Source organism: Daphnia pulicaria, chromosome 8, assembly GCF_021234035.1.
Source record: "Daphnia pulicaria isolate SC F1-1A chromosome 8, SC_F0-13Bv2, whole genome shotgun sequence".
Lineage (NCBI taxonomy): Eukaryota > Metazoa > Arthropoda > Branchiopoda > Diplostraca > Daphniidae > Daphnia > Daphnia pulicaria.
The window spans coordinates 1,986,052-2,009,812 of NC_060920.1; the positions used below are offsets into that span (position 1 = coordinate 1,986,052).

The 23,761-nt window shown below is 38.3% G+C and overlaps 1 protein-coding gene and 1 pseudogene across 1 annotated transcript in view; both read right to left on the reverse strand.

The window, feature by feature from the left end:
- The window catches only part of LOC124312357 (collagen alpha-1(I) chain-like), a 1,404,094-nt gene that overhangs the window by 1,329,937 nt on the left and 50,396 nt on the right, over positions 1-23,761 (reverse strand). The gene's annotated exons all lie outside the window — the stretch shown is intronic.
- LOC124312457 lies at positions 19,326-20,303 on the reverse strand (annotated as a pseudogene).

The window sequence follows — 23,761 nt, forward strand, 5'->3', positions numbered from 1 at the left end:
TCAATCCACGCAAGTAACATTGGTCCACACATAGACGTAAAATAACGTTGCAACTTAGTTACATATCCTTTTATACACTTTTTTCCATCCACAAAGTGGTTTGAATCCACACAATTACTTGCATCCATGCCCAAACTCAGAAGTTTCAGAATTAAGAAGTCCTCCGTCATCATTTTTCACTCTTGCTGCTTCTTGCTCGCCCTTTTTGGCGAAAACGAAGCCAGCAGTAGATTAAAAAGAAATTTAGAACAGTTTGAAGTAAAATACTAATGGTCGAAGTGCACAGCCGCAGGAGCGCAGGCAGCAATGTTTTTTAACTTCCTCACCACTGGCAACAGCTAAAGCTTCCACTTTTATGTCAGCCAACTTCACTTGTTTTTGTGTCACCAACTCTTCGTCAGCAATTTCAACAGAAGGACTAGGCTGCTCGGGGTCGGGGTTCGTTATCGTGCAAAACTCGTGCATATAATGGCACCCTGTTTAGAAAACAAAGGTAGCAGTTACACCAATACAATTCATTACCGTTTAAATAGTTCTATTTGTTAACTAACGCCTTTATTTTCGGTAGATTTGAAAGTTATACAAACTGGTAGAAATGAAATTCCACAAGGGGTGGAGGATACAGCCGCACGAATGCAGGCAGCGATGTTGGGCAACTTCAGCTGCTACGGCTTCCACACCAAAGAAATGTGAAAGAAATGTGAAATGCTTTAAATAATCAAGCAATTCATCAATAATCATGTAAATTAATTTCAAGGATACAGTACCTATCGGAGCTGGAGCTGGAGCCGGAGCCGGAGCTGGAGCCTGAGCCGGAGCTGGAGCCTGAGTCTGAGCCGGAGCCGGAGCCTGAGCTGCTGCTGCCGTGCCGCTTCCATTATCTTCGTCTTCGGGGTTCGGCTGCTCGGGGTCGGGTTGCAAATGTGGCCAACGGGGTATATTCTCCAGTAAAGAAAGACATTGCAATTTTTATCAATAACAGCGTGAATAATCAATATTTGTGCAATAAAACATTTAAGAATGCTACCTTCGCAGCATTTATGAAGATCTTTCAAGTAGGTTTTAATCTTCTTTACTTGTCTGTAGTGACCCAGTTTACTGCAGACGCACTCATAATTGCACTTTAAGCATCAAGCAACCTGTGCAATAGATCGAATATTCGTTAAATCTCGTATGCACGCTAATTCTTTTGGAGGTGTTCAAGGAATATTCCAACTAGTAGCGTTTTGATTTTTGCTACTAAAAGTAGAGGATGGTACTCTATTCGTAACAATAATTTGCTACTCATAGTAGAGGAGGGTATTCTATAAGTAGCATGACTTTTCTATCATTATATTGTTTTATTTATTTAAAAACAAGCAGGATAGCAAAGAAGCCATGTTTGTCGAATTACAAGCAATACAACAAAGAATCGTGACGGCTGGCTCGACCGTTGCTGGAAGAGGTGAATGCAACAAAAAAATCAGCATAACAATAGCTTTGATCTGATCATATTGCAGCTACCTGTCGAAGTGGTGTCGATTATCGACAAGCCCACTTAATTGTGGTCCAACAATGTAACGAGAAGAGGGACAACTCCAGCGTAAACCACTTCTAGAATTTTTTTGTTTGGGCAGTTTGTGAGATAAAAAAAAAGAGACCCATGCAAGCGGAGGCGAAAATGTCGTAGTCGTTGATTTGTGTAAGGTGGGCCAGGGCGGGAAAAAGCTGTTGGGCTGCAGGGTTACTGAGGGGACTTAATTCCTCGTTGAAAAATAACGTAGTCAAAGTAAAAGTGACTTCACGCAATGATTCAACGTATTAATGAAAACAATTATTAAATGCCCAAAAATGTTAATTTTAAAATGAAGTTACGGCGTCGTGTTTAATCAACCTGAGCAAGGGCTCAAGGATGCCTTGGTCGATAACTTGATCTCTCAGTTCTGGTCCCATTTTGGCAATAATACCAAGAGCAATGACACCACCTTCATTAACGTATGGATCTGGTGAACACAACAAAGTTATGAAACCTGCAACAGACCCAGCACTGACTACAGCTTTGGCCTGATAAGATGTGCCAGACGCAATCTCAATGAGAGCCAAAGGCGAAAGAAATTTAAAATTTATAAAGAGGAAAGAGAAAAATATTACCTGCGGGACTTGAGTTGGGAGCAAGAATCAAATGAAACTATGAATGGTGACAGTTTGATGACTTTGATCGCTAAAAAAAGCGTTAAAAACTGATTTAATACGATGAAGAAGCAAGAAGGCAGTTGGTGACAACTACTTCGCTGCAGTTTCTGCCGTGACAGATTCTCACTTGACTACTTTCCAAATTCCTTCGCCTTTTTTCTCTCCTTTTACACAATTTTTTTTATTCTGATTCAGGCCAAGTTGAATCAGTTGAATAAATAAGTTGAGTATTTAACAACTGCATGACGTGACAACACACAGCATGTGCAAACAGGGACCTGCCACCACCGCCGCCTGGCATCCATCATGTCAATAGTACCTGAGTTACCTGACCGACCGCGTTCATTCGAGAATTCAACATCTCTGTTGACATTTGACAAGTAAATTGGGTTTTGCGTTTTTGCCACATTTTATTTGTCCAGAAGATGTTGAATTAACGAATTAACTTCATTGTTTGTTCTTCAAGGGCGTTCGAGGACAAATTCATGAAAGGAGTCTCGAAAGTTTTCAAACATGTTATACCCAAAATGGCAGAAATTTGGAAACAACTCTAGGCATTACTCCTAGAAAAAGTTAAGAGCATTTCAAAACGAAAATTTCTCCCCACAAGGTAAATTCTTTGGTCATGTAATGTTTCCCAGAGTCTAAATATTCTTGTCAATTGCAGGAATTATGGGATGCTTGAGGAAGATCGGAAAAATAAAAAGAAGATTGTGAGCAGTATTGATCGTCTGAAAAGACAACACCACCTGCTGTATAAAGAGTTGGTTAATAGTTGGGTACCCATTAAAGAGAATTTTGGGAGGGAATGCCCCTTTTAGATTTGGGAAGTATACCTTAACAGCATTAAACAGAGAAAAGGAAGAGTGTATGAAATCAGTCAGAGCTCTGTTTAATAAAGACGATGTACTGTGTTCTAGATTGAATGTAGAAGGCTTAATCAAGACAGAATTTCAATTGGCGAGAAATACAGCATGTTTCAACAGGCAATCACTGACCTTAAAACAGAAATTTTAATGCAGCCAGAATGCTAAAAAAACAGTATTTCAATTCTAATAATTTTCTTAATTATGAATGTGTAGGCAAGCACAGTTGGTAAGCAGGAGAAATTCTATTAAGAACTCCATGGCACAATTACAAATTTCAGCACGTAATTCTTTTGAAATTAATCTTCTTGTGTCAAGTGATCCTCAAAGTGTAACTTTGTCAGAATCTGATTTGAATAAAATCAAGGTACGTTTTGGTTAGCTTTCTACATGGAAACAGTAAATATCTTATTACATTCTAGGAAGTGGAAACAGGGTTTGATTTCTCACTCTCAAAAGAACCAGAAAAAGGTTACTAATGTATGGAGTACTATTGAAACTTTGTGGGAGAGATTTGGTGTCGAACCGGAAGCTCGCGACATTTTCCGCATGCAGAATGGGTTTTGGTCGTGGTTTTGCTCCTTCAACCATCACAGCAGTAAGTTTTAGAAAAATTTTAATTAAGTAAACTTAATTTATACAAGGTTTTTAATTTCAAAGTTGGGACGTGAACTTACTCGTTTGGAAGAACTTAAGAGACAAAATATCGAGTGGTTTATAGGGAAGACCAGATTTGATTGGTTGGGGGGGATCACTGCTATGTTTCGTCGCAATTTCACCCCATTTTATTCTGAACTATATACCGAAGGAGAACTCTAACTGCATAAAACTCATGTAGAAAGGTAAAAGGAGCTTCATACATCTTTTAAGGATATAATTCACGAAGGTACCTTTAATTTTATCTTATCGATTCTTTCACGCTTAATTATCATCTGATTTATAATGTTCATCTGTATGAAAACCTATTGAAGCGGATGGAAGACATGGTGGACCGTGGAAGGGGTTCACGCTCCCTTTCGTCATCGGAGCACTTGGTTCCTAGCTTCCGTCCAATGATGCAGTCGCCACCACCCTTGGAATCCAGCCCAATGCGTGGTCACGTCTTCGGGGGAAGTGCCGACTCATGGCCAGCCAAGGCTCAATAACCATCATCTCCCGCCATAATCGTGGTAACCGCGATGTGGACGACAACCCTCCTCCTACTCAGCCCTCACCATAACGTTCGCCTCTGTCCATGCTCTCATCCTCCTCTCACACTATTTTTTTCGTATTCACTAGTCGAAAACCAGTTTCTCTTATTTTCTTGTGTATTTGTTCGATCTTTGCCTTCATACTCACATAGCTATATTTTCCATGAAAATACAATTCTATGCCTCAGGAAAAAAACTTAAATTTGGACAATTTTCATTTATTTTCTACCGACATATGAAACTAGACAAAATTTTGGCGAGGATCACGAATATTGGGTACTTTTTGTCCTTAAACTTATACTAACTCAATTTTTGAAGCTTTTTCGATGTATTCCACGAACACTACATGAAATCTAGTAGAGACCTTTTAAATCGCATATGGAGGTCGTTATCGGTGTTAACTAGTGAATAAAAACCCATTTTATGGTAATTATATAAGATTAAAATTTATATGAGGTATTGATGTTGAAAAGAAACCCAAAATACTGCCAGAATGTCTAGCCTGAAAAGTGCAATAATAGTACTGGAGGCCTTTTTTACAATATATAAATATCTTTATCGCTGCAAGTCAGTGTAGAATAACCTATTCTATAGTAAAACTACAAGATAAGGTTTTACAAATGGTAGGTTGGATTGGTGTTGAAAGTAATGCAAATTTTCTGGAATAATTGGAAAAGATAGTGACGCGTTGAAATCATCAAGCACTCGTCGAAATAAACAAAATATTCGTGAATTACGTGAAATTTTACGTTTATTAGATATAACTAAAATGAAATCCAAATTTTTTTAATCGATCATTTTCGTGGATAGTTCAGGAAAAACTGGATTTGTGACAATTTTCATATTTTTTTTACGGATTTATGAAATGAAATCAATATTTGACGAGGCTCACAAATATCGGGTCTTTAAGCCTCAAACTTATACTTACACCATTTTGGATCTTTACGGACAGAAAACTTTGACACTATGCTAGCTAAAAGAAAAAATCACGCCGTAAAGAATATCTAGAGTAAAAGTGGACCAATGCTATAAATAATTATATCAAACGATAGGGAATAAAAAGTTGTATAATTATTCATAAGGTTTTCTCAATATTTTGATTATTTATTGAATTATTACGTTACCAGGAAATGGAAGAAAACATCGAATTCTGGAACATTATAGATGTGTTTTTGAACAACAAATTTCAAAAAAATTATTTTAGTTATTTCACAATGTCTTTATATCAATCGACGCAGAATTTCAAAGAAAATTTATTGATGTGCAGTATTTATGAATTTCATTTCATAATTTAAGCATTATTAACCAAATATTATTTCAGTGACGTTGGATTGAGTCTGGTCATATCCAAGAAAATTGCCACTTCTATTTGTTTGAAATGGATGAATATTTTTTTATAATTGAGTGAAAGGGCATCTTTTAATACTTAGGATTAAGCGAGAAATTGTGCAAATCTCACAATTTCCCTACGAACATGAAATTTGGATGCTGTGCTAGCTGTAAGATAAAATCACGCCGTAAAGAATATCTAGAATAAAAGTGGATTAATAATAATGATAATAATGTATTTAATTTGATATTGTATAGCGCCTTTTCCATAGACTGATCAAAGGCGCTATTCCTCCCAACAGAAAACATGTGACACTTAGTTTCCATAAGCATATTGGAACAAGAATGTTTTTAGATGACATCGGAATTGTGTGAGAGAGAAACGAGAAGAATAGGGAAAAGGGGCTAGCAAGAACATTAATGCTATAAATAGTTATACAAAAAGATAGGGAATAAAAAGTTCTACAATATAACATAAGGTTTTTTCAATATTTTAATTATTTTTTGAAATATTTCTTTTTCAGGAAATTGAAGAAAACTGCGAATTTCAGAACAGCAGAAGTGTTTTTGAACAAAAAATTAAAAAAAATGAGTTATTTAAAAATTTCTGTAATTCAATTGAGGCAGAATTCATGGCAAATCAATTGATGTGCATTTTTATGGTTTTTAAACTAAGTATTATCATTATTAACCAAAAAAAATTTCCGTGACGTTGGATCGGGTCTGGCCAGATCCAAAATTTCTTGTTCACCCTGAGGCTCGTTTCCACGTCGGGCTTTGAGTCCATAAGACATAACGTTCTTGATTTCTTTAGATTATTTACCACATATAAACTCTATTAATTGATAAGAACGATCAATCATTAAAGGCTGCTTCAAAAATTTTTTTTGGGGACTTAGGAACAGGACTAGAGAAGGGGACTTAGTGCTAGCAATTGTTTCTTAGTGTTCCTTGCCTAAGCTTTATTGCCCTAGCAATGATAAGAAACGCTCGTACCGTAACGTTTTTGGATACGAGGTAGCTGAACTGCCTCATTTGACCAGCACGTATGGGTATTAATGTTTCCCGTGTTTGCTATTTAAAAAAAATGCTTGAAATGATTATTGGACTGGGTTGGCCTACTGCTAGCGTTCAGCCATGAGTTAAAAACTCCTATTTAAAAAAAAATTACTTAATTTTTTTCAGTTGGGATCGGCCCCTTCTGGGTCGTTCCCAATATGTTGTTTTTTCCGTTTGCTGTTTGTTAATTTACTTGGACCGCACCATTTTTCCAATACATACCTCCATCTCCACTAGCTTGGGATTGTTCTCAAATAATTCTCTCTCTCCTTCTCAGCTCCTTCTTCACTTCGCTCATCCTTTCCCCATCAATTAATCGTTCAAACCTTCCACAAATTTCGTGATTGTAAATTTTTTTACTATGGATAAAGGGTAATATTGCTGTATAGTTTGTGCTTGCTGGGAAATTTCTCTGAGTCCAAAAACTTGTCAAAAACCACTGTCAACTTATAGCATCATTGACATTGTGTCTAAATTTATTGTCCTCACTTCTTAAATTTTGTACAGAAACCATTGCAACTTTCTACATTCCAGTCCATTAAGCTTTATCCCACCCTCTCAAACAAACCTCTTTCTATTTTTTGTATGATTCTCAACGTGAATTTGAGATACATTCAGATTAACCAGGAATATAATAACCAATCCTTCATTTTCCTCAAAAATACCAAAAACTAAAAATAATTGTCTGATTTACTCCGTGATATCCCATAGCATATGTCCCTATTTCGTAACTGATTTTTTAACTTGACCTCGGCAAATCCGACCACAACGTATACAATCCGTGTGCCCCATTTTATCTCACAGAAGAGGACTTCAGTTCCTGGATAACTTGAACCACTGTCCAATCTAGTTCGGAGGGTTGAACTCTTGAACAATTCCCCCAACAACAAATACGGCAATTAAACCCTCTATTGCAATCACCGTCGGGTGAAAACAAGCCCAAGGGACTATACTTATCAGCAATAACTCCCTTGCCACAACTTCGTTACATCCGTTTCTTTGACTAACAAACCAATGATCTTCAAACTTTTCAACTCAGTGTTAGCTTAATTTTAGAAAAATTAACACACCCATCCTTTTCTTTAAGCCCAAACTTTACCACTACCAGAAAGAATGGCTTTCACACTTCATTAAAAATACTTAGACCGTCAAACACCAATTATCCTGGGTTCATGATGAAAGAATTGTACGATCCTTATCCCAACTCTAAAATCATGATAGTGTCCCATCTTCTCTGTTCCATGATAAAATAATTTCTGAAACGGAGAAACTAACACCCCCCACAATTCCATATCTTAAAGGCTGCTGATAAAGGCCGTAACACTGTTATCTGGAATTTTGCAGATTTTGATAAAGCAAACAGACAGTTATCTGATCAATATAAGTATGAAGAACTCTCTCAAAAGGAATTCCCTTAAAAATAAAAAAAACCTTTAGCAAACAAATTGTGCTACCTCTGAAAATGTATTCGCTCATCCACCTCATAACCCCCACTGAAGACAAGCCATCTCCAACCGTCCCCTTTCCGTCTCTAATTGCTATTTTTTAACCAAAAATCCATAAAAACATGGAAGCAACAAAAAAGAATTTTCCAGGTATACCTAACGAAGCCATTTTCTTACCTTTTGAATAAAAATACAACAAATTAACAAGCCATCCACTCAAACTTGTCCCTGGCCCTCTTAAATACACTCGGAATGTTTCTCAACAACTGCCATCCGTACCCTTAGTGCAGTATTCTTTACTGGTTATATGTCCGACGTAACCAGCCTCCAACCTACTTTCCCGTTAAAACTTGCATTGAAGTTTCCACCAGATTTTGTGGACAACTTTTCTTTCCTAAAAGAAGTAGTACTTATTTTTCCGAAATTTTTACTCTTGTACTTACTAACTCCATAATAAGCTTTGAAACAAAACGTGTTATTATGAATTCAAGGGTGCGGCTATGAGCATGTCTCAGTATATTTTACTGCTATGTGTACTACACCAGAAACCAACTTATTGATAATATACCCGTGATATCATCAGGAAGCGCCACCGATCGCAACTCTGCCACAGAAGAAATAAATTAAGATCTATCCGTTGATGTCGTAGTTTTCTTTCGAGTCAGTCAAAATGTGAAGAAACGAGCCCGGAACTCTTGTCCGTTTGTTACAGTTCAGGACATAGGGCAAGGAAACTTTCTCCTATCGGGTAGATTGCGATAATGTCACAAAGTGTACGAGAATTTAAGGTATTGGAGTGTTTAATTTTGTGTTTGTTTGCCTGAAAATGTTTGTGTATGTCATGTGTAATAACTCTAAACTTTTGATGATGCTACCTCATTGTGACAATCCAAAGGGATTTTGGTCAATGAATCCGTCAAACAAGTTGCTGTCGCTGTTGGGGGATGGTCCTGGCCACCTCCATGTCAGTGGCTCAATTTACTTTGACGGGGGATTTTATCCTTAAATGAGTCGATCACAGTTCTGGCGGTGCGTTGCAATGGGGATAGCTGAGCAATTTTGGAGTCGTTCATCTTATCTTCTTATCTCAATATAAATAAATGGATTTCATCCCACAATTCCCTTTGGTTTTTTTTCAAAATTATTATTTTATTTTTATTTAATGTATATTTTACATTTCACATTTTATTCAACAGTTAGCTTTTAAATTGATGCTGAGGTTATTGTAGGCACTATAGTTTTTAAAGTTCAACGAGGTTAATATGTACATAGAGACATCAAAGGCATCGACGACATCATCAACTACAGAAATAATAGGGGAACAAAATAAACTTTCATTCCATCATTTACTTTGTTAGAGTATAGTGAGGAAACTGACGGTGAACATACTGTTGTGATTGACTATCTGTATTGGGATACATTGAATGTTCAACGAGTACTTACAATTACTATTATGTGATGAGGTATAGTTTAATATTGAAAACTTAGATAGATACGAAAGAAAGAGTGATGCTATTAAGCTTCTGACTTCTACACGAGGTGACAAGGGAAGAAGAAAAAAAAAGAACTAAAACGAGAGATAGTGGAAAAGAATGGATGCTAAGCAGCACTCTGTGTGCGCATGGGTTTCAGCAACTTGACGCCAGGAGCGTGTTGCCGCACCGCCTTGATCAGCTTGTTCCAGCATACTTACCGACCCTCGTAATTGTACCGGCAAGTTAAACTAAATTGTTGCCGTCTTTTCATTCCTCTATAATGGGTAAATTCGGGTAAATTGCTCAATTTAGAATTTACTAGGGGAAAAATTCGCTATGCTCGAAACTCGAACTGAAAGCTACTAGTATTAGCCAACTTGTTACATCGATTCCAGTTTTCTGTTCGGGATCCTGCGGCACATATGACCAATTTCCTGCTCCAGACCAAGCTCAAGTCAAAGACAAGCGTCAATCTGCTGGTGGTTTCAAAGCGATCCATTGAGGCACTTTGAAAAATATTGAAAAGAGTTTAGGATTTGAAAGCTTCAAAATAGCTATTTTATTCAACTGTTCCTTCATTCATTTCATTTGTAGCGAGAGCAGCGAAACAGTTAATTGGATGGATTTGTCATATTATTAATAGTATTACTCTAAGAAATTCGAAGAATATAGTCTAGGCATTGTCATTTATATAAAGATGGGCGGATCAAATTTTAAATTGAAACTAGGCAGCACTTTTTATTCTTTAATCAATTGAAATTCCACCAATAGCGTGCCAATTAGAATTACTGTTTATTATTCTATAATAGGCTTGCCATGAAAATGCGCGTTAACTGTGATTTAAATTCACTTAAAAGCCGATGATTTGAAATCGATTAATGCCCTCATCATCATAAATATAAGCGCGTGAATCTATCAATAAAATCAGAAAGTAAATTGAGATGTAACCAAAGGGAGGTCGTTGCACCATTTTTCGATAAAATCGAGCGTTTCGTGCAGTTGGCGATTGTCAGGCCAACGTTTAACTGCCACAAGAAAACGGTTCCAATCTTCTCGGTTTGTTTCTTTGCCTTGGGCCGGGAATTTGACCGGCTGTTTCAGCACCGGATAGCCTGTCAGAACGCACGGATTAGCAGGCGTATCGGATGACCTCTTCTAGTTGACAAGGCAGGCTTCGTAAACTCCAGGCTCATCCAGTGGAAATTGCTATAATTATTTATAAAACATTCCTGACATATTTTCGTCCCGCGTAATATAAAAAACCTCGAAACGAACCTGTTCGATGTGCTGATCAAGTGAGACGGTCAATACCCACTCTTTTGCTATCTCTTTAAGTAGACCGCTCACGCAGCACGGCTTGACTGGTATGCAGAGTGTGTCGTAAGGTACGTCCGTCTGTTCGAAATCCGCATTATCCAGCAAGGTAGCATCGGCACTGTCGCCGTTCTCTTCAATCATATTAACGATATCCAAATAGCGACTGAGCAGAACAAACGCCAAATTGTTCCAGCCTACGGCCTGTTTTTAAAAAGAAATGTCAAGATATTCAAAATGCCTCATGTATATATAGTAAATTGATAGACACCTTGGCGTTAGTTCCGGCCTCGTAAAAGGATTGGTCAGCCGGAATGAGATCCGCATAGCGGAGCAATAAAATGCTAGCTTTGGGTGCGACATTCTGACACACGTTGCTGATCACCATGTAATGGAAGAGTCGTAAGAAGCGCTCGAATTCCATGTTGATGGTCGGTGATGTCACTTCCTTCACCTGTGTGGAAAAAAATAATTTTAATAAACAAAAAAAAACCCAACATTTCGAAGGTGTTTTGTTTAAATTTTTAAATACCAGACTGTGAAAAATGTTTCGTAAAACAATCAGCGATTTAATGTCGTTTTTATCTTCGAGTAAAATTTCAGTTGCAAGATGTCGGTAGATGTTCAAATTTTGGGATTTGGCTGGCGACCCGTACTTGATGAATAATTCCAGGGCGACTGAGCTGCGTTGCTGCTTAATTTGTTCGGTCCAATAGATGGCCACATACCTATACAAAAACGAGCGATGAATTTGTTGTAAAAAAAATATCATATTGGAAATCAATCAATTCGTCGTTAACTTGTTTAGTAATTCAGGTTCATGTTTCTGGGCTTTCTGAAGAACTTGATCCCATTGTCACTGACTGGCCAGCATTTCCAGGGCCCCGCCCAAATCGACATCGGCCAGTTGATCGGCTTTTCCTTCCGAGCGCAGCCATTAACGGTATGCCGTTTCAACGCGAGGATAGAAGTCCGGCTCAAGTTCCTGTGCCATTTTCCTCGCTCTTGTCCAGTCTCGAGCCTCCATCAGAATGTCGACGGCGTCAGACGCTGTCGACATGTAGTCAAACATGCTTCGTTCGGCTCGTCGGTGCTATTCCCGGACCAAAAGCCGTGCCGTTCGCTGCCGTTTCTAGGAAATATTCTTGTTAGAGTATGAGCGGCCACATTAATCACATATCTATTTAGCCATCGAATTAATTCAGTTAACATGTGGGTGAGAATAACTTACTTTTTTGTATTCAGTTAAGCACTCGCTTAAGCATAAAACAAACACTTCAGAGAGAGGTCAGAAAGAAGTGAATACTCAAGTCTCAATATCTTGATCAAAACGTCACACACACGTATCTGTCGTCGAGCAGACGATCATCGGTTATTCAGCAATTCCGTGTTTACACAATCAGTGGAATGTCTCCTCAACACACCTTCTCATTTCGCGTAGATTGATACGTTACGAATGCATGATACAACAAAAACATAAATGAAGACGAGGATATAACAATATTTCCAAGTTAGAACAGTATTGGTGATGAGACATTAATACGTCAAGCAAACAGATCACAATGATTCAAACACATAGTGCCATTTACACACCAAATTCAGGAACTATACCAAGACCGCACCCTTGAATGCAAAACTGAAATGTCTCACCATCCTCTGCTTTCGTCAATACATCTGCGAGTTGTTTTCGAGTCTCGACATAAGCCACAACAATAGTTTCGTCCGCAACCTGTTCCCTGATATAGTGATAACGGAAATCAATATGTTTAGCAACTTTTGTGAGCAAGAGGGTTGTAGGCGAGTCCAATCGCACTTTCATTATCGCACCGAAGAAGTGTTGGTAAAATCTGGGTTGTACCCAAATTGTTCAGTAAACGTCGCAACCACACAGCTTCTCTGGTTGCCTCGCTAGCAGCAATGTACTCAGATTGCATTGTAGACAAAGCTACAATCAGTTGCCTTCCACTAGACCATGTATCAGCACCTCCAATGAAAATGAAAACATAACCCGAAGTCGAACGTCTAGTATCCGGGTCTCCGCGTATTCAGCATCTGAATAGCCGACCAGGACATGGTTGTTGGAGTCGTTTCCGCCGAAGCAGAGACCATGGTTGCGTGTTGCCTTCAGATACCGTAAAACCTGTATGGCAGCTTTCCAATGTTCCATTCCGGGGTTTTGACAATGTTGAGCCAATTGTCCAGCCATGAATGCAATATCAAAGCGCACAGTGAGAGCCGCGTACATGAGACACCCCACGACTTCGCGGAAAGGAAGAACAGCCATCGCCTGGACATCCGTGGTAGAGGATGGAGAGGCAAACATCGACAGGCGCAGTGATCCTTTCAGCACCGGACTTTAGATCGGTGGAGCAGCATTGAGTTGAAATTTGGTCAGGATTTTGTCAATAAATTGAGGAATGGAGAGATAAATTCGACGATTGGGCCGATCGCGAGTGATCACGATGCCAACAAATAAGTCGGCTGGGACTGCGGTAATTTCGAACTTCTGGTTGAGGTAAAAAACCATGCATCTAGTAGCAAAGTGGAGCTCCCAGCTACAAGGCCGTCGTCGACCCAAACAGCAATATTGAGGAATCTGGTAAGCGTAATGTGGTAATATACACACGGGTCAGTGGTGCTCTGGATGAGACCATAGTTGATAAGGGCCACATGGAGCGTCTTGTTCCATATACGCGACGCCTGGCAAATCCCATAGATGCCCTTATTTAAACGGCAGACGTCTAGTTCGTGACCAGGAACAACATAGCCTTCCGGCTGAGCAATGAAAACCACTTCATCAATAAGACCGTTGAGGAAGGCGGTGGTGACATCGAGCTGAATTAGTTCAAGATCACGAGCAGCAGCAATGGCGAGAATGACACGAAGGGAATCACATCGAACAACGGGAGCAAATGATTCCTGATAGTCGATTCCTTTCACCTGGCGGTAGCCTTGAGCGAAAAAACGAGCCTTCCGACGACAAGGCAATCCAAGTTTGTCCGTTTTCAATTTAAAATTCCAGCCACTCGGAATACAGGTGCGCCCAGGAGGGAGAGGCACAAGGGTCCATGTCTGATTCTTGCAGTGATGCGAACGTCACTGATATTTTGTGACGTATTGAAATACGTCAAAGTCATACACTCTAAGATTTTTCTTTCAACTTTTGTCTACTTTCGGCTACTTTTTCGGTAGCGAAATGAGCATAGTACTTTTTGGTAGGGCTTTCTACCTTGTGGACGTAACGTCTACCATTGCAATAAAGTCGTGAAAAGGTAGTCAGAAAAAGTAGAGTATCTACTATTTGTCTACCATTTAAAAATTCCCCATGGTGGCAAAGAAAACTGTAGAGTATCTACATTTTGTCTACTCTACCAACTGACTTCAACCAGACTTGAACCTTCAACCTCAAGGGCACTCCAGCTTGCATACCACTGTGCTTATTGATTATTACATTGAACATCAAATCGTAAGTCATGATTAACAGTTATGGTAAATAAAATGGAATCTTGTCACATTTCCGTTGCAGTAGAGAAAGTAATCATAAGCATGTTCCCAAAATTCTTATTAAGCTTAACAAATAATCATTAAGCATTAAAATGCTAGATAGTCTACTTTAAACCTACTATACAAAAGTAGAATGAAAAATAATTTCCTGCTTTATTAAAGTAGAAGGAATTCCCTACCTTTTTCCTACTTTTTCGCCTCTACCATATAAAGAGGGGAAAAAGTAGGAGATAAAAACTTAGAGTGTACGTAATTTAAAACTGATACGTAATAAGTCAAAATAAATTACGTCAACGTACCTCACTTTTTTAAACGTCAAACGTCTGACGTTCCGTCATAAATACATCACCATTTATATTTTTTAAATTTTCGAACATTGATTATACACCAAGGGCAATTTGTAAAAGAATAAGAATTTCGAGAAAGCTATCAGATAATTTGTTCCGTCTAACTGTAAGTATGAGGGCAGCCTGACTAAAGAGGCTCTCTACGGGAGAACTAGTTGGAATGGCAGTATTGTGTTTTATAAAAATGTTCTTAATTTGAGGATACCTATTAAGCATCTCCATGCTTACATCTTTGTCATCTAAAAAATAATCCACCTCATTTGGCTTCAAAGTGGGGTTATTTGATGCGAAGCTTAAAAAGTCCTCTGTAGAACTAGCACTTTTTTCAGATAGTGGTGAATCAGCATCACTTAATAACAACTTAAGCTTGGTAACGACATCTTCTTTTTGTTTCGAGTCTTCAATCCAATTAGTTAAAAAAAACGGATGTGTGCAGGCTGCAATTGGGTAGGAATTATCAAGAAACAGATGATCAAACCTGAAAAGGAAAATTCTGCTCCATATATAAAGTACACTGATAATGTTACAACTTTCATACCTATCCTGAATTCTCGACAAAATTTTGTCACGTAGAGGCCCAAGATTTGGAAATACTCTTTGGTTCAATTGCTTCTTGAGCTTTGTAAGCAAAGGCAGAACAACTCCTTTTCCGAGAAAGCAGCCTTTTTCTCCTTGAAAAATATCTAAAGTCGCAGCTAATGGCTTAACGCAGTGCATGTACTCGATCAATAAGTCCAAGTCGTCTTTCGTAAGAACTGGAATGCCAAGTGAACGAAATACAGTGCCTGCTGCGTCCATCATACAGAGAGTTCCATCGAGTAGGACACGGTGTTGGTAGGGCAATACCAAATACTTCTTTTACTTTTCAGCTGAACTGATTGATCCGCCAATTTTGTTACAAAGAGCAGTCATTTTGGACAAAGCTTGACGAAGGGCATTTCGTTTTGGAAAAGACTTATTATCAAAATTTGAGAGTTCTATGTCAACACTAGCAATCAAGTTCAATGTGTGTGAGGAACACCTAAGGAAAACAAATTTTCAGTAATAGCTTTGCAAACCCAAAAAATATTTCACCTTAAATGAGTAGGAAGAATAATTGGCGAATCTAATAGATCGGCTGAGAGGGCATCGTAAGCTGATGTCTGCAAATTTGCTGCCATGTGGGCTGCCATTTCATAATCAGCAGCTGGGCGCCATAAATCACCCTCAGTGCCACTCATGGCTTCGGTGAAAGTCTTTGGTTCGTAAAATAAAGAAGTGGCCTTGAAAGCCGTAGAGATAAGCGCCGAAATGGATAATGAAGGAGAAAGATGAACGGCACAGGCACCTGTCATTTCAATTGGAAACATCTTCTTATCGACCAGACCACGAAGAGATTTTCGAACCCGTTGAGCAACAGGACGAACCACTGGTGGGGGGATGACAAGAGAATTTTTAGGTGTACCGATATCAACTGCATCAGGAGTTTCAACATTGGTCAGAGGTATACTGTGTGTTGAAAGTGGTGTTGGAATGGGCAAAGGAGACGCCGGCCAATCATATACTTTATTATGTCATGAGATGTGAGTGCGTCCAGTCGCTTCAACAAATACACGACTCGCCTTCTGTTCTTCACTTTCTCCAACGTAGATGCCTTTTGTAGCCTTAGGGTCGAGTTTATGACGTAGAACATCAGGCGTAAAAAAATAGGGCACCGATCCAAAAACGTGAAGATTCGGAATGTCAGGTGATTTTCCAAACCAACGTTGATAGGGAGTAATAATTTCTGATTTCGAAATGGTCCGGTTCAAAACATACACGGAGTAGTTAATGGCCTCAGCCCACAATTTAAGCGGGACACCTTTCTCGTGTATTTGGCTCCTAGCTGATTCGACTTTAGACCGATGATCACGTTCAGCTATGCCATTTTGTTCGGGGGTATACGTCACGCTGGTTTGTAGTTGTATCCCCAACAAACTCAGTTGATTTTTCAGATAGTTGTTGATGTGTTCTGTTTTACCATCACCTCTCAGAAGTTGGACGTGGCGGCCAGTGGCGGTGAACACAGTCTTCACAAAATCGAGGAAGCAGTCAGCAATCTCCGATTTATGCTTGAGAAAATACACAGTATTGTATTTTCTGTACACGTCCTTGAACAGAACATAATACCGGGCACCTCTAACTGAGTCAACTTCCATCGGGCCAACGAGGTCCGATACAATACAATCTACGACATTTTCGTAAATGGTGGTGCTCTTGATGAACGGTTGCTTGTGCATTTTTCCTACTTGGCAGCCATGACAGCACTCATTCAATGAAGGAGATCCTGGAGTAATCAGCATTCCCAAGACTCCCATTTCAGAAGCCATTCGCTTGATGATTCTTCTATTTGCATGGCCAAGGCGTTCATGCCATATATTTAGAGTGGTTTGACAAGTGGCGGCAGCTAAAACTGAATCTTGATGAGTGATGACTACAGCATCGACTTTGTAGAGGATTTCACCAGATCGTGAAGCTGTCATGGTGATTATTTTATCTCGTTCAACAATGGCATTCACACCACTGAAGGAAACAGTATATTCACCGATGGAAAGGCAAGCAATCGAAATCAGGGTCACCTCCAGTCCAGGAACGTATAAAACGTTCTTCAATTCTCCGTTCAAATTGGCTCCATTTACACACGTGGTCAACTTGATTGTTCCAATTCCCACCGCATGAAGAAGTTTACCACCAATGTCATTAATCGGCCAACTGCCAGGTGAGATGTCACTAAGTTCCACGAAGAATCTAGTTGCTCCAGGGTCTAGAACAATAGCATCAAGTTCAACTGCTGACAAACAGCAAACGGAAATGAGGGATAAATCAACTCGTCGTTGAGAGCCTTCCTTCTCCATCGTTGTACGTTCATTTTGGCAAAGAGGGTTGCTTCTCACCTTGATCTTCAATCCGTTTTCGACATTCAAATTCGTAGTTCTCTATTAACCAAATCTCGTGGTGGTCCATTATTACGACTTCGACCACCTCGAAATCCACGATTGAATTTTCCTTTTTGAATCAATGCTTGAAGAGCATTGTTTTCTTCTCGAGTAGAAGGAGTGTGACTTTTCTCTTCTTACTTCAATGCGTCGTTGCTCAGAAACGGTTCTTGCTCGGAGAGAGTCCATAGTTCATTCGTTGTTTGGTACGTTATCCCATGAAGATAGAAATCCAAATCTGGCAGGAAGACTACACATGATTGTGGTAATAAAGTTATCATGTTCGGTTATGTTCAGACCAAGATCGTTTAATTCTGTAGCCATCGATTCTATTGCTGTGACGTGGATCATAATGTCCTGACTGGATGTTGGTCGAAGATTGAGAAAATCTATATGCAACATATGCTTATTATCAGCAGCACGCTGTAAATACTGTGTCTCTAGTATTTTCCACAGTCCTGGTTCTGCTGTTAAGTAGTGCAATTTTTCTAACTTCATCGCAGCTATTAAAGATGAGGAATCTTGCATGGTAATCTCTCATTTTCCAATCTTCTTTCTCGTCACCATTGGCAAGCATAGGGTTTGCTACATTCTCTTCAAATTCTTCGACTGGCATTAGATGCTCACCCTACAGATATCGACAAAGAATAGGAATGTAGTGTTAGAATGCTTTATTCTCTTCCAATTTATTCTGAATTGGGGGTTTACCTCAACGATAGATTTCAAATTCTTTGGATAGAACATCATCTCCATGTTGTTTTTCCAAGTAGTAAAGTTTTTGGCAAACAAACCTTGTGGTGTTTAATCACTTCTAATAAGAAATTGATAGCCATTTTAGAGTATGATTATAACAAATAACCGTCACTTCTGGGCCCATAACCTGTTAGAGTATGAGCGGCCACATTAATCACATATCTAGTTAGCCATTGAATTAAAACAGTTAACATGTGAGCGAGAATAACTTACTTTCTTGTATTCAGTTAAGCACTCGTATAAAACAAACACTTCAGAGAGAGATCAGAAAGAAGTGAATACTCAAGTTTCAATATCTTGATCAAAACGTCACACACACGTTTCTGTCGTCGAGCAGACAATCATCGGTTTCAGAAACCCCGTGTTCACACAATCCGTGGAATGTCTCCTCAACAATTTGATGTGATTTTTCTATTTGAAATTAAAGGAATAATTGTTTTTGGTTTCTAAATTGTCAAAGAATTGCTGAAAAAGCAAGCTGCAAATCTTGGTCGTCATTTCTGCACCGGTACATCCGAAGAAGTATTATATGCCTGCAGATAATTATTTTAAAAAATATTTTATAGTTAGCGAAACTTACATTTCCATTACCACATAGCCAACTTTGACAAGAGATAGAATAATCAACAAATCGGTTATGTACGAAACAACGATCCTTTTCTAGGAAAAAGCTTAGCCACTACAAATGTAACACGTTATACTAAATGCTATGTGCAAAGAAGCTCGATTTCATCCCATCTTCTCACTTCTATTAAAATCGTTGTCTCTTTAGTCCGGCATTCAAGTTATAATTTTCAGCAGCTTCATGCACACATTTAACAACAGTGTTTACACGAACTTATCAGCCCACTAACTAACTATTAAGTGAATGTAAAATGAGCAGTAATTTCATGTCACGAGTATTCGGTGTTCAGCGATTTGGTGCCAACATTTCAAATTTTTAAGTTTTTTTAATAGGCTTTAGCTTTTTGACGTTGAGTACCAATGGGACGATGATTCTTCATAAAATAGTCGCTGTGTTCCTGGAACGAAGAGCTGTTGAAAATAGTCTCGGTCCACAAATCAGGTGTCAAGTAGGCGTACGTCTTGGCGATGGCAGCGTAAGTTGCCTTGGCTGGAAGGGAGAAAGCGAAACGTTTAACAACCAAAAGCAATAAGTTAACGTAAATTCATCGAATATTTAAGTTACCGAAGTTGCCAAGGGTGCCAGTGCTACCACGAGCAGCAGTGTAGCAATCCTCAATACCAGCAATTTGCAAAAGCTTCTTGGGGACAGGTGCTGAGACGATACCAGAACCGCAAAGGCCTGGGATCAAACGTACCAAGACGGAGCCGCACTTGCCAGTAATTTTGCAAGGGACGGTATGGGGTTTACCGATCTTGTTACCCCAGTAACCACGACGAACGGGTACAACAGAAAGATTGGCCATGATGATTGCTCCACGAATGGCAGTGGCGACTTCCTTAGAGCACTTGTTTGCAAGACCAATGTGGCCTTTGCAGTCACCAATAGCTATGGAACAACAAAACATTACATATTTGCCAAACAGGTTTACTTCATGTGATCTAACCAACAACAGCCTGTTTAAAGCAAGTACACTGACCAACTCTGGTTTGCCTCTGGGTAGGCATGATTTTCTAAACCTCAAGGGCACTTCCAAGGAAACAATCGATGATTCCAAACCCTTGTAAATACAAACTGTCCATTGGTGTTAGTTCAAACAAGTTCAAAACTAATTTTGCTCGTCTTGATGGGGAGAGAGAGAAGGTAGATCTCCTCTAAACTGCGAATCTTGCCATCGCGGACCAGACGGTCGAATTGTTGAAGAGAACCCATTCCTTCCCCCATGTCCACCATAACCTCCACGACCACGGGCTGGAGCAACATCCACCATTGCTAAAATTGCACAATTCAAGTAGTGTTATTTTAATCAAACTAGCCTGATGTTGACATCATTGACTTCAACAACAAAAATTTCGGTAAATCTTCGGAAAACTTGTCAAACAACGAACTAAGGACTTAAACACATTTAAAATTGATATTCTTGTGCAGATTGAATGTGAAAAAATGCAATGATTGAAGATTAACTAAAGTGTAATTGTTCTCACCTATGTGAAATATAGAAGAAAATAAAACAAAATGCGAGGAAGTTTGTTAAGAATCCCAGGGTTGCAAATTCAAACTTGTTGTTGACAAATAACAATGATAAGCCGGAATAAACAAACGACTGACAAGCGCTGAAAAACGACAAATTAAAAAGAATGCAATTTTTTATTTGTCAGATTTCTAGATAAATATTAACTGCTTGTTATTTAATAAACGTTCTTTTCACTTAATTTTATGTCATGAAAATTGATATAAACATACAAAAAGTTTGACATGTGCAGAGAATGAAACCATCTAGTTCATTGATTTGAGATGATTTTATTTTCTTTGTGCCAGTCATATTCTAATGATAAGAATAGAATTTGCTGTGTACATAGTTGCTACGCCGTTTTGACCGATATCTTATACAACTACTTATCGCATCGCTTCGACAATATGAGTAGAACTATTAAACTTTCAAGCCATATAACGATGATAGGGTATTTTCGAGGTGACAAACCTCTTGAAAAAATGATCCCCGTAAAAAATTACCCTAGCCTAGTTAAAAACCAAAAATCTTTATTTTCTTTATCGTTATCAGAGTCTACTTCAAGTTTCAAAGAAAAAAAGCGCAGAGATATTAATAACAACAGTCACTGTATCAAAGAAGACTTATATTTCTCTTGATGTTACTATTACCATTGAGAAGAATTCTTTGTTGGAACATGGCAGTTATGCACACTTCATTAATAATACCGCTAGCAACATGTATCCAATTGTTCCTGTCAAAAACCTTGACTGGCCCTTTCAAATGAACAAAGTTCGTGTGTGAAGCTTCTTGCTTTTCGGTAAATCCAAGTTCTCCGCCCATATCCTAAAATCTTGCTGTAATACAACGTAATAAAAGTTGAGACATGAATAAGGAAAGTTATGAACAATCAAACCTCGTTGACGCTGTTAGCTAAAATTGTGTTTTTGATTTCCATCGCTGAGACAAGTGGATCTCATTAGTCACCGTTACATTAATTTTTTTATAGCCTTACGAAAAAACTTAATTTCCAAAATTGATTGACATTAAAAAATAAAAGTCACTTGCTGTGGTATGAAGTTATGGTGGTACCCACTGATTCCATCGAAATATTTTTCGCCTCCAAGTATAATGCTCCATTTATAAATTGTTTTCAATTCTTTCGTCTTTTAACATTCTTTTTATAAATTTACAGCACCTAAAACAAAATTTTTACTATTAGAATCAAAGGAAAACAAAAATTGTTGTGTGAAGTGTTAATTAATAATCGCAGCAGATATGATAAATTCTATTCCCCTCTGCCCCCTGATTAATATTAAAACAGTTACAAGCTAGACTTCACACTCTCATCTAATCAAAATGGTTTTTACAGTTGATCAATTGTTTATCATTCAAGATTATGTAAAAAAAACCGGCTCACGTGTGTTTCTATTGCACAATATACGAGAAGATGCAGAGGGTTTGTGCGAACAACAAAGTATTGATAGAGAAATACCCAGGGAACTTAGAATTGGCGACTCTCCTGCCTACACCTTTTGCTGTAATGCCATTCATAATGTTGAGAACTACAAAGAGGGAGGTTACAACCCTTGATTAAATAATTAATCGCAACCTAACCTAACCTAATCTGATTTATGCCAGAAGACTGGTGTTAAAGGAACCTGGATTGGATGAATTTTTTGGCCCAACAAATTTTGTTTTAAAGAAAATATACCTACAAAGACTTCACGATCCGTTTCTGAAAGACGAATACAAAGCTAGAATGGACACAATCAGTTCGTTGAGCTGGAAATAATCCATACAAACTGTGTTGAAAAAATATCAGAGGAAACGGTTGAAGTTAAACTTGATATGTTTTCAGAAGAATATAACCTTCATGTCGACTTAGTAAGTCAAAAGAAAGATATAAGATAAATCTATATAACCAGAATTGTAAATCCCAGACTAAATTTAGTCTGCATCCAAATGGAAGTTCAAAGGAAATAGCATCCTACAAGCTAAAAGGGGGGCAGCTATGCAAGAAAAGGAAACTGAATTAGTCAAATGGAAACTAGCATTATTTCAATCAACCCCTAATTTTTCTCTAAACTTAAATTCTTTAAGCTTTTTCAAAAGAAACCCACAAAACAAAAACAAACAAACAAAATTAAACAAAATTTTGTTAAATACCTGTTTTGAAGCAATCAATTTTGAAGACCGATGTAAATATTCGATTCTGGACCACTGTACGTCTTTAGCTTTGCCGACTTTGTGCCTATATGCCATTCAGATTTGCCAGTAATACCACACTTTTTTCATCCTATTTTATCAAACTTATTTGCCCTAAACAAAAAAAAGAAAGCCGGTAAGAAACGGCGCGGTTCCAAACCGAGTTGGTTGGAATAGATTCCCTACTATATACCTAGCTGAAGGTGGCATCCGCATAATGAACTCGATGTTAAGACGACCTTCAACATGGTTGCTGCCTGACAGACGCGAATCAAATACGATTTCAGTACGAGAAACGTTGAGTTAAGAACAGTGGAACTTCGTACAATCATGACAAGAAAGAAGAATCTTAAATGTGATCTATGAATATTGAGGTGATAAGTTTGTATGTACGAAGACTACTTGGTATTCAATCCTCTATAATATTGTGCATTAACATAAATTTGTTGAATGGACGTCATCCTGATGAAAATGCAGCTGTCATAGTTTTGAAAGACCAAGATACTGAGTTCGAACAATTTTGGTAAGTTGATTTTGCCTAAGCATTCATTTTTGCCTGGCTTAATTGGTTTTTGGGCTTTCATCAGTGTATGACAGTCTTCGGTGTCATTTTAGCTTCACTCCTGGCTTGAGTAATGCTATTCATTAAATTAGTATTCTAGAAACTAGAAATTTTTAGTCGTTTTTATGATTATTACTATTATTTTTTTCTCTTGTACTTTTCCATTCAGAATTCAGACCCAACACTGTCCCATTCCTACTAGGAAGCAAAGCAGTACCTTATGGGCGGTTATGTCAACACACCTCGGTGCTGACACGAGAAAACAATGATTTAGAAGAAAATATGATTAATACAACGTTGAACGACTGTTCCTACACAGCCAGGAATACTTTTTCAAGGTTATTGTTATAGGGAGCCTTTCTAAGTATTAAGCTACTGAAATTTTTCATGATTTGTATTTGTACTGTTCATTGTTTTTTGTTTGTTTTTTTACATTCAAAGTGTTTAAAGAAACAGCCTGTGAGTTGGA